This window comes from Geotrypetes seraphini, chromosome 3 (genome assembly GCF_902459505.1).
Source record: "Geotrypetes seraphini chromosome 3, aGeoSer1.1, whole genome shotgun sequence".
Taxonomy (NCBI): domain Eukaryota; kingdom Metazoa; phylum Chordata; class Amphibia; order Gymnophiona; family Dermophiidae; genus Geotrypetes; species Geotrypetes seraphini.
The window spans coordinates 286562728-286575057 of NC_047086.1; the positions used below are offsets into that span (position 1 = coordinate 286562728).

Below are 12330 nucleotides of genomic sequence, written 5' to 3' on the forward strand. Positions count from 1 at the left end.
AATTTTTTCACAGAGGCAGCATAACTGGAGACAGAGAATGAGTGTGTCTATGCTAATTAGGGGCAAATTCAATAAACGGTATCCCAATTGCAAGCAGCAGTAGGCATCCTATGTTGTCTAACCAGCCAATCGGACACACATTTTCTAAAAAAACAAAAAAACAAAACCCAGAGGCAGGCCACCTATACTATAAGAAACTGTCACAGGAACAGGGACACTTAAGCACGCCCAAGGCTGGGCACAGGCATGGTTTCGGCCGGAAGTGGCCTTGGGTGAACTTAAGTGGCTCTAGATGTCTCCCTAGAGCCATGATAGGCACCTGAAATGTAGACCATTAAAATGCTGGCCTACATTTCAAATAGATGCGGCTGCTGAGCTGATCTCAGCATGCAAATCTCCCTGCCACGATCAGCTGAGCAACCACAGCAGGGAACCCCCGAATCCCACCGCTGATAGGAGAGATGCCCACTCTCTCCTGCCACCACTCCTGAACATCCCTGACACTGTCTGCGGCAAGAGGAATGCCCAATCCCTCAAGCCACCACTCCCAACACCCCCTCAAAGTCCCCCAGCAGGAGGGGATGCCCCCTCCCTCCTGCTGGGGTGGGGGATTCTGGTCTGAAGATCAGCTGATGGGAAGGGATCAGGCGTGATTCTCTAACCGGCGTCTGTGACATGGGCGCCAGTTAGAGAATCGGGCTGGTTAGGGATCACTGCGAGGGTCATACCAATGAATAGGGTCGCTAGGATATAGACTTAATAGAGCAGGTCAGTAGAATTAAGGGTCCAGTAGACTTAAAAGGGGGTCAATGGTATAGGCAGACTTGATGGGCTGTAGCCGTTATCTGCCGTCATCTTTCTTTCTATGTTTCTATGTAGGGTGTCTGTCCCTTAGGGCAGAAGCAATTTTGTATAGGACACCGGTGTGCGATTCTCACCTGCTTCTTAGGTGGTTGCAAAAACTGGCGTCTTATACAGAATTTTCCCCTTGGTGCATAGACATTGCTGCACACTAATTGATTAAGGCAGGATTCTTGTGTGAGTCCTTAGGGCTGGGTTCTATAAATGGTGCCCAATGGTGCCTACATTGTAGGCACCACTCGGCATGGTTGTCAATCAACCGCTAGGTGCCATTTATAGAATCACACCTAACACTGCCTAAGCAAACTTTGGCATTGGTAGGCGACCTAGACATAGGTGCCACTCCATTAGGCCAGCTTTTCACTCACTTAATTTGGTGGCACCTATATTGGACACCTACCGACACCTAACTCAACCATGTCTATTCGCCACAACCATGCCTACTGTTTGAGATAGACGTCGTTAGGTGTTCTTAGGCTTGGGAGGGGGCCTCCACTTTATGAGTCGCTAGGCGTCCTAAGAGTTTGGCGCTGAATGGTTAAATTGTTTAATTAATGTTCTCATTTTTTTGATTGGCTGAAAATCGGCATAGTTAAGCATCACGCTGATTAAGCCAATTAAAAATAAAATTTAGTCGCAGATCCCAAATGTAGGCGTTGCTAGGCAGCTGCAATTATGACACCTAGCAGCACCTAATGTAGGCGCCATTTATAGAATCTGGCCCTTACCGCCACTACCACTACTATTACTATTTATTATTTATAAAGTGCAACCAGATGCACACAGTGCTGTACAACTGCTCACAAAATAGGTGGCATTAAGGGCCCAGGCGCTAATTGCCGTTAACTAATGGCAATGTTAGCACATGCGAACCTTCAAACACTCCCCAAAATTAGTTTAGTAGGATCGTCAGAATACTGTTTAAAATAATTAACTCCTTGTTGATCCCAAATTTTTCTGTGGCGCGGTGGTTAAAGCTACAGCCTCAGCACCCTAAGGTTGTACGTTCAAACCCACACTGCTCCGGGCAAGTCACTTAATGCCCCCATTGCCACAAGTACATTAGATAGATTGTGAGCCTGCCGGGACAGACAGGGAAAAATGCTTGAGTACCTGAATAAATTAATGTAAACCGTTCTGTGCTCCCCTGAGAGAATGGTATAGAAAAGTGAATAAATTAAATTAATTAATTCATTCATTCATTCATTTTTCAATTATTGTAATCTGTATAATTTTTAAATCTTCAACAGTATTAATAGTGATAGTAATCAATAACTTATCTGAATGTGCGGTTCCAAGGGGGCACAGCAGTGGGAGGGTCATAGGCAGTGGCTTACCTAGCATATGTGACACCCAGGGCCCATCATTTTTTGACACACACCCCTCATCTATATGAAAAGTATGATTTTTAGTAACAATCCACATATTGCACAAGAGCATACCTAGGAAAAGGCAGCATCTTAAACACTGTAGTGAGCACTAGAACACCAACACATACATTATAAAACTAAACAAACCAGATCCCGCCAGTCAATTGATCCTGCACAGTCAATGCCAACTGAAAACTATGTCCTTTTCATACACACAGAACAGATACACCCTCACCCAATATGGAATAATCACAAACTAAAAATAGAAATATGTAGACAAAAGTTAAACTGAATCACCAAGAAACCAGACTCTGCATACAATGCAACACAACACCACAAAAACAGTGACACATGTCCCCTAATACTGTGCAAAATATAAAGACAGTAAATGTAAATTTGAAAAATTGATACTTAACAATCACCACTTTACAAATTAACAAATAAAAAATAAAACAAATAATGAGAAATAAGAAAATACCATTTTATTGGACTAATCCATTTTTCAATTAGCTTTCAGAGGCCAAATCTTTCTTCAGAACAGTACAGTATACTGCTGTTATGGTATCCTGTCCTGACCTGAAAAAAGGGGTTTAGTCCAAAAAATTGCTTTATTTCCATTTCCTATTTATAAACTTTTATCAATACAGTTACAATACTACTTGATTCTAAGTAAAGCAACAAAAAAATCTTTCTACCTTTTGTTGTTTCTGCTTTAATCATCTTCTCTTTGCTCTCTTCTTTCTATACAGCGTTTGTCCTCTCTCCCTTCCATGCAACATCTGCCCTCTCTTTGCCCCTTCCACCCAGCTTCTACCCTCTCTCTACCCCTTCCATCTACTGTCCATTCTCTCTCTCTCTTCCATATGGCATCTTCCCTATTTCTATGTCCCTTCAATAAACTGTATATCCTGTGTCCCTTCTCTCCTTTGCACACGATTCATTTCAGCTTCACCCCCTCTCCATTTTTTGTCTCCACCCCCTCCCCTATGCTTTGGCATCTCTCTCTTCTCCTTTCCTTCCTTCCTTCCCATTTCAAAACCATGGTCTGGTATATCTATCTCCTTCCCCCATGCCATGGCATCTCTTCCTCCCCCCCCCCTTGGTCTGGTATCTCCGTTCCTTTTTTCCTTTCCCTCCCTCCCATGGACTTGGCCTCTCTGGTTCCTCTCCCTTGTCTTACTTCTCCCTCTTTCCCTCTCTTTCCCCAATTGGGTGCTGCAGCAGCAGCAGCAGCATTTCTCTCCCTCCTTGCCTATGCAGCAGCAGCATTTCTCCCCCCCTTGCCTGTGCAGCATTTCTCCCTCCCTTGCCTGTGCAGCATTTCTCCCTCCCCCCCCTTGCCTGTGCAGCATTTCTACACTCCCCCCTTCCCTGTGCAGCAGCAACATTTCTCTCCCCCTTGCCTGTGCAGCATTTCTCCCTCCCATTGCCTGTGCAGCATTTCTCCCTCTCCTTGCCTGTGTAGTATTTCTTCCTCCCTTGCCTGTACAGCATTTCTACCCTCCCACCATCCCTGTGCAGCAGCAACATTTCTACGCTCCCCCCCCCCCCATTCCCTGTACAGCAACAACATTTCTCTTCCCTGCCCAGCATTTCTGGCCGGTTTCCATGCTCAAAGCCACGAGTGTCTCCATCTCACGTGATCTGCATCGGAAGCCTTCTCTCTGACGTCAGAGGGAACGCTTCCGACACAGCCGCAGATCATGCGAGGAGCCGACGCCCGTGGCTTTGAGCAGGGGAGCCGGCCAGAAGCTGAAGAACTGCCGGACACCCCTGTTTACAGTTTACTGCCACTGCTCCTGGTTAAGGAAAGCAGCAGCGGCAGAATAGGGAGGGTGGCCGGCTGTACACCCCTTGGGGCATGTACCTGGGGTGGACCGCCCCCTCTGCCCCCCCCCCCTTGGTACGCCACTGGTCATAAGAAGATCAGAGGCACTTCTGCAATATATGTGCATAGTTAGAGAATAAGGGGAGATCGGCATCTACAGCCTCTTTTACAAAGCCACATTAGCAGAGCGCTGTGCTAATGGCCCCTAAGCCCATAGAGATTTAAAGGGCTTCGGGGCTGTTGCCATGTACAGAATAGCATTCGGTTCTGTTTTTTCAGCACTAATTTTTTTTTAGCGTCATTTATAGAATCTGGTCCTATTTGTATTTGGCAGCTGGCTTAATGTAACATTCCTTGGGGGGTTTTTGTGGGATTTCTGGGTTTGCTTGGATCTGAATTACTTAGCAGTACTAAGCCTTGCATTAGTTTGGTTATATTAGAAAGTACCCATTCCCAGTGGCATACCAAGGGGAGTTGGGGGTGGGGCGGTCCTCCCATGTTGCAGCCCATAAGAAGGAGCTCTGAGGGCCAGCATCATTGTCTGGAAACTTCTTCTGGAAGTGGCAGAGTTCACAATTCGCTGCTCTGTCAATGTCAGGCCTTCTTCTCTGCCAAGTCCTGCCTTCATTTAAACAGGAAGTAGGTGGGACCCAGCAGAGAGGAAGACCCAACGCTGGCAAGAGCAGCAAGTTGTAAAGGCTGCGCTGCTAATGGGGAGAGAAGTTAAAGAGAGGGAGGGGGAGAGAAATGGTCACCTGATTGAGGAGAGGAAGGGAGGGATAAGGAAGACCAGGGAAGGGAGAGGAGAGGAAAGAGAGATACCAGACAATGGGGAAACAAGTGGGGGAGGGAAAGGAAGGAAAGAAAGGAGATGCAATACTATAGAGGGGGAGGGAGAGATGCCAGACCAGGGAGAAAGGAAAGAGGGAGGGAAAGGAAGGAAGGAAAGGAGATGCCAAAGCATGGAAAGGGAGGGAGAAATGGAAGGGAAGGAGAGGAGAGAGATGCCAAGGCATGAGGGGAGGAGGGAAGGAAGGAAAAGAGAGAGATTCCAGGGCATAGGGGAGAGGGTGAGACAGAGAGAAAAATGGAGAGTATACAAGTTTATTAAAAAAAAATTTTTTTTAAGTTCAATAAGTTTTATTAAGTTTCAGCAGAAAGAAAAACAGGGAAAAACAACTGTATACAACAATAACAGTTCATGTTCCCAACAGCAGTAATACAGCTTATGCATACAATCCAGTTCCATTATAGAGAAATTTTTAAGTATCAACCAACAGTATAGCAGTAGGTAAGAGATGGCAGAGAAATAGACAGACATTAATTAAGAGAGTATGAAATAACATTAGACCACATTGAAATAAAAGAATGGTGAGAGGGTCTATCTTTGTCCGCTAGGGACTTTTCATATTTGGCATATAAGCAAAAGGTGTTCCACCATTCATGTACATTGAGAGCTGAGAAGTCTTTCCAATGGGACAATATAGTCTTTATAGCTACCAGTAACATACATTGCAATAGCTTGCTATCTTTCTTATTAAGTTCACAGGACAGCGCAGCACTCCCTACAATAATTATCGCATAAGAGATATTATCAGTGATAGGTAAGATGTCACATATGATAGACCAAACCTTGGCCCAATAAGGACGCAATAAATCACATGAAAATAGCATATGTTCCAATGTGCCAACTTGAGAGGCACAAGACCAACAAAGATTGGAGGAAGTAGCAGACAATTTAGATAGTTTGTGGGGGGTCCAATACGCTTTGTGATACAGGAATAGGACCAATTGTTTGATCGCAGCTGATTTTAGAGCACCATACGATGTGAGCCATATGACTTCCCAAGCTTTGGGAGTTATTGAACACGAGAAGTCTTTGATCCAGATATCATACAAAGCACTGGGAGGTTGAAATTTCGTGAGTTTTAATAACTTGTACCAACGTGAGGCCTCTCCTTTCTTCAAGTTATATTCCTCACACCAGGATAATATAGTGGGAGTATCCGTATGTAGTACAGTTCTTTTCATATAGTCACGTAAACAGTGATGTAATTGAAACCAAGCATAAAATTGCAACGGAGAGAGTTGATACATATCAGATATAATTGCAAATGTGGATAAATTTCCATTTACCATTAATTGTGAAATTGACCATATTCCAGCCTTAATCCAAGACTTCCATTCTATACGTTGACCTTGAATTTTTATTTGAGGGTTGAGCCAAATGGGAGAAAGAGTTGTAGAATTCCATTTAATATGTGCTATATTGTCCAATTCTCTCATCGCTGTAGCAGTAGAGTGTAGGATCGGATTAGTTTTCCTTTTGTTGGACAGAGTCATAAACGGAGAAAGACGCAAAAAGTCTTTGTGGTATAATTGACGTTCCAAAGTGAACCAAGTAGGAACGATAGAAGATTGTCGGTCAGTTATCCATTGAGAACCTTGGCGCCCCAAAAATGCAAGATGATACTCGTATAGACTGGGGAAATTCACACCTCCATGCTGTTTAAGACATTTCAACTTTTTGAGCGCTATTCTGGGAGATTTGTGATTCCATAAAAAGTCTGTTAATCTGGATTCCAGTTTAGCATATGTTGTAATAGGGAAGAGAAACGGTATCATGGAGAGAATATAGGTAAGTTTGGGAGCCAGGACCATTTTAATGGAATCTAAACGGCCCCACCAACTGAGTTTCAGGGGAGACCATTTTGATGTAACATCTTGGACAATTGATAGCAACAAATCTTCATTATAAAGCAATGTTTCTTCTATAGATGGGGCAAAATAAATACCAAGATATTTCAATTTATTGGCTGAGTATTTAAGACCACATTGTCGTACAACATCACTACAATTATCATTAGCCAAAGGCATGACCTCGGTCTTTGTGGAATTCAACTTGTATCCAGATATGGCAGAGTAGTTTGAAATGATCTGCAATAGTGAGGGAATGGAATCCAACGTCGAATAGATCATGATGTCATCCGCATATGCTGAAATCTTAAAGTCACAATCATTAATACGCATTCCAATGATATCAGGCGAAGAACGAATGGCAATTAGTAAAGGTTCCAATGCCATGTTGAATAGAAGCGGGGATAGGGGACAACCCTGTCTTGTGCCCCTGGTTGGTCGGAATGGCTCAGAGAAAACCTCATTAATTCTGATTTTGGTGCTAGGATGTGAGTATAATACCTTTAGCATGTGAATAAAAGCCTCTGGCACACCAAACCACTGTAATATTTTAAACATATAGACCCATTCAACACGGTCGAACGCCTTTTCCGCATCCAAGGCAATGGCTACCATTGGTTTTGAAGACAACGGTGCCTGTAAAAGCATATGAGCAAATAATCTAGTATTGTCACTAGAAAGACGGTTTTTCATGAATCCATTCTGATCTGGAGATATAATGCTGGGCAGTACTTCCGATAACCTATTAGCCAATAGTTTTGCATATATCTTCGCATCAACATTAATCAGCGATAATGGTCTATAATTAGATACTTGTGTCGGGTCTTTACCCGGTTTCGGTAGAACAATTGTAGTTGCTTCAGTGAATGTACCAGATGCTTCTCCTTGTTGAGCTAAGAAACCAAAGTATTGAGATAGGAATGGTAGAAGCTCATTCTTAAAGGCACAGTAAAATTCTACCGATAATCCGTCAGGTCCTGGAGTTTTTTGTTTAGCCATGGATTGTAAGGCCTGTTCTATCTGAATGGATGAAATATCTTCAGCAAGTAGAGCTTGATCCGTATCCTGGAGAGTAGGGTGTTGCAAGCTCGAGAGAAAAGGTTGAAATAAATCAGAATCAGGATTTTCAGAGGTGTAGAGGTCATTATAAAAAGAATGAAATTCTTTACATATGTCCATACTATTATTCAGTATATGACCTCCGGGAGAACAGATTGCCGGAATGGAGGTTTTCTCTGATTGTATTTTTAAGTAATTAGCAAGCTGGCGACCGGATTTGTTCATATTAGTATAATAATGTGCAGATTTCTTAAATATTTCCTTAGAGGCTTCTGAACTCAATAACAGATTATATTGGAATCTAAGTTTGTGTAATGAAGCTAACGTATCAGGATTTGATAAGTCAGATAGGTGTTGTTGTTCCATGTTCTGAATTTGTTGCTCTATTAATCGAATTTCATTTTTGCGCTGTTTGCGTTTGTTTGCCGAGTAAGAGATAATAACACCTCTTATATAGGCCTTGAAGGCATCCCAGGTATATTGCCAAGAAGTATCTGTTACCAAGTTGAAATCAAAGTAATCCATTATATATTTCTTAGTATGTAGTAAAAACTCGTCTTCAGATAACAGGGATGTATTAAATCTCCACTGGTTCAGCTTAGGAGGGTTTCCTAAGTCATTAATTTGGAGTAAGATTGAAGCATGGTCAGAAACCGATATAGAGTTGATCTGCGCATCCATGATGTGTTGAGAAAGAGGAAAACTGATCAAAAAATAGTCTATCCGGGAGTATGAAACATGAGGTGGAGAGTAAAATGTATAAGAACGTTCACCTGGATGTAAAATACGCCATATATCAATCAATTTTGTTTGGGCCATTAGATCTTGAATACTAGACCATGATTTGGTCGTTCTGTAAGTTGACTTAGATTGTCTATCAAGCGTTTTATCTAGAATTTGGTTAAAATCACCTCCCAGTATGCAAGGCAAATCACCAGATGCAGCTATTAGATCAGCAATAGTATGGAAAAAGTTGGGGTCATCCACATTGGGGGCGTATATATTTATGATTTGCAGTTTGGAGTCACCAATCGCCAATGATACAGCAATCCACCTCCCTTTATCATCTGTTTTATGTGATAATATTTTACATCAGATCTTCTTTTTATCAAGATAAGAGTTCCATTTTTTTTGCCCATTGCTGGAGAGAATATGGGGGGATAGGCCCATTTAGGTGAAATCTTTGCGGATTCAACTTGGGTTAAGTGAGTTTCTTGATATAGCACTATATCAGGGTTATAGTGTTCAGTATATCTAAGTATTTTACAGCGCTTTATAGGGTTATTAAAACCTTTTACGTTTAAGGAAAAACAAGTAATAGTCATGACATAAATTATGAAAGAGATGTATTAGTACACGTTAATGGATTTGAACCTGGAATAGAAGCACAGCACTCCAGTATCAGTATGGTTATACAAGGCGTCCAACCCCTCATAGATAATAAAATAAACAAAATTATTAATGGGACATATAAGTCTATAGTATACATTAAGAGCATATTGAAATACTGCAAGCTAAAATGCGACAGCGATACTCTGCAAAGTATAGAACTGCAAATTGACAAATTGATATTGCATATCAAATAAGTACAGCTACTGTTACTAGGAATCAGCAGTGATAGTAATCTCAGACTCTCATTAGCCCATAGACACTTTGAGAACTTTAGTAAAGTGGAAAATTGGCATGTCTGAATATGAACAAAGATCGTAAGTGCACAAATTCTGAGAGAGTAGTAAGGTACATCTGATACCCATAGTGAGATGACAGCTGAAGTTAGACCTTTGATAATGTACATATAATGAAGAGGGGGTACCTTACAGATAGATAAAAATAAGGATTTCCAAACAAGATATATTAAAAAAATGAAAGAAAAAGGAGCAAGGAAAATCCAGGGTGAGATAGGGTGAAAGTAAAGAGAAGTTTGTTTGTTGGTATAGTAAAAGCAGAGAAAATGTATTATATGTAGTGCTACTGGGTTGTAAGCACATGTTTGAAAAAGCATGACTGCTGTGAAAAGGAGAACATGAAATGAACAATAGTGAGTAGAAAATACCATGGGTGAGCGAGCAGTACCTAGGGAGCATGGCAAATGTAACAACAGCTAAAATAACACACACTGTTAGAAAGACATCTATAGGATCAGGGAAGTGCTAGCATAAATGTAGCTCTTGGAAGATATCACAAAGCTCTTCCAAAACAGTAATATGAGCAAACCAGATACCAAACCAATATAAAAGGTCAGTAGCAGGCAGAAGCAATACTCATGCTTAGGTTTTGTCAATAGCAGTAGGCTGAAGACTCTCAATATAGTCGGCAAGGTCTGCTGGGTTAGTAAAGTCTCTGGTGTTATTATTGAAAGTGACACGCAGCCTAGCAGGATACAGGAGGCCATGTTTAGCTCCCATGGCCGATAACTTCTGGCGATAAGCTAATAGCTGCTTTCGTTTCTTGGCTGTTTCTTTCGAGAGTTCAGGTACAAACATCAGTTTATTGCTCTCAAACATATTTGGTGCATGCAGCTTCGCCTTTTGGAGTATAAGCTGAACATGAGCTTGGCGCAAGAACGTAATCACTATCGGTCGGGGAAATTTCGACGGACGAGCCACGTGCTGTGGAACTCGGTAAGCTGTATCAATCTCCAGTTTGACCTCAGGTGGTATTTTTAGGAGCTCTGGGAGCAGCGCAGCTAGAAATTCGGCGAGATCGCAAGCTTCCCTCCCTTTGGGTAAGCCGAGCAAACGCAAGCTGGTGCGTTTCGCTCTATTCTTTTCATCCTCCAAGGCTGCCTCCAGTTGTGTGATACGAGCGGTTTGTTTAAACAGAACCTTAATAGAATCTTCAGAGACCTGTAGTTTGGATTCAAGGGTGTCCGTCCTGCTTTTAACATTTGCAAATTCTTCTTTGAGAGTAGTGAGATCCGACTTCATATCATTTATATCCTGTTTGGTATCCAGGATAAGATCCCGGATCGAGTGCAACCCCACCATGAGGGAGGCCGCAGTTGGTTCTTCAGACTTTTCGTCTGTATTTTTTTGTGGAGACGGCGGCTCAGCGTTTTTACGTTTACCGGGTTTGGAAGTAGCCATCGTGATCTATCGAAATATGTTGCCGGTATAAACAAAGAAGGTGATAAGTAGACGTTTTTCTCGATTTATATTAAATTAGAGCTGGAGCACATTCACCATGCAGCCATCCCAGCCAGTGCTCACCAGCGCCCCCCCCCAAGTTTATTAAAAATTTGATATCCCGCTTAATCGGGCTTCAAGGCGGTTTACATATTAAAACAAAGGGAGATACATAAAATATTTAAAAAAACAAACATATGCATTACAGATAAACATGAATCACACAGACTGGAACAGGAACAAAAGGGAAGAGGGGAAGAGCTACAATATTTGGATAGAAAAGAAAGAGAGGGGAAACTTAAAGGCTGGCGTTGATGCCAGTAAAAAAGTATGTTGTACCTTAAAAAAGTATGTACCTTAAAAAAGTATGTACCTTAAAATGTCAATCATAGGTCAAAGGCGTCTTTGAATAGGAATGTTTTTAAATTGGATTTGAAGGTGTTTAGTGAAGTGCTTTCTCTTAGGTAGTTTGGGGCTAAGTTCCACAACATAGGGGTGGTCACAGAGAAAATTTTAGTTCACATAGTGTTAATGTGTCTTAAAAATGGGACTGAAAGCAAATTTTGATTAATTGATCGGAGAGAACGTTGAGAAGAATGTGGAATTAGTAGTCTATTAATGAAATCTGGTTGACCAGAGAAACATAAGAAACATAAGAAACGCCTTCACCGGATCAGACCCTGGGTCCATCTAGTCTGGCGACCCGCATACGCGGAGGCCAAGCCAGGTGCTCCCTTATGGAGACCTTGATTACCCGTATCCCTCAATGTGATTTGCAAGAAGATGTGCATCCAACTTTCGCTTGAATCCCAGAATGGTAGTCTCTGTCACAACCTCCTCTGGGAGAGCATTCCAAGCATCCACCACTCGTTGTGCGAAACAGAATTTCCTGACATTTGTCCTGAGCCTGCTGCCCCTCAGTTTCATTCCATAACCTCTTGTCCGTGTCACATTTGACAATGTGAATAACGATGTTTCTTGCTCTATTTTGTCGAATCCTTTTAGTATTTTAAAAGTCTCTATCATATCCCCTTGCAGTCTCCTCTTTTCGAGGGTGAACAGTCCCAGCTTTCCGAGGCGTTCTTTGTAGCTCAAATTTTCCATACCTGTTACTAGTTTCGTGGCTCTCCTCTGCACCCTCTCCAGCAGGGTTATATCCTTCTTTAGGTATGGAGACCAGTGTTGGACACAGTATTCCAAGTGTGGTCTGACCATTGCTCTGTAAAGTGGCATTATGACAGTTGCCGATCTACTTGTGATCCCCTTCTTTATCATGCCCAACATCCTGTTTGCTTTCTTTGCCACTGCCGCGCATTGAGCTGACAGCTTCAGGTTCCTGTCTATCAGTACCCCCCGGTCCCTCTCTTGTTCGCTTTTGCCCAATGTTACA

The 12330-nt window shown here is 42.3% G+C and overlaps 1 protein-coding gene across 5 annotated transcripts in view; it reads left to right on the plus strand.

Annotated features, from left to right (window-relative positions):
- SMYD3 (SET and MYND domain containing 3) overlaps positions 1–12330 on the plus strand; it is an 876287-nt gene that overhangs the window by 829158 nt on the left and 34799 nt on the right. The gene's annotated exons all lie outside the window — the stretch shown is intronic.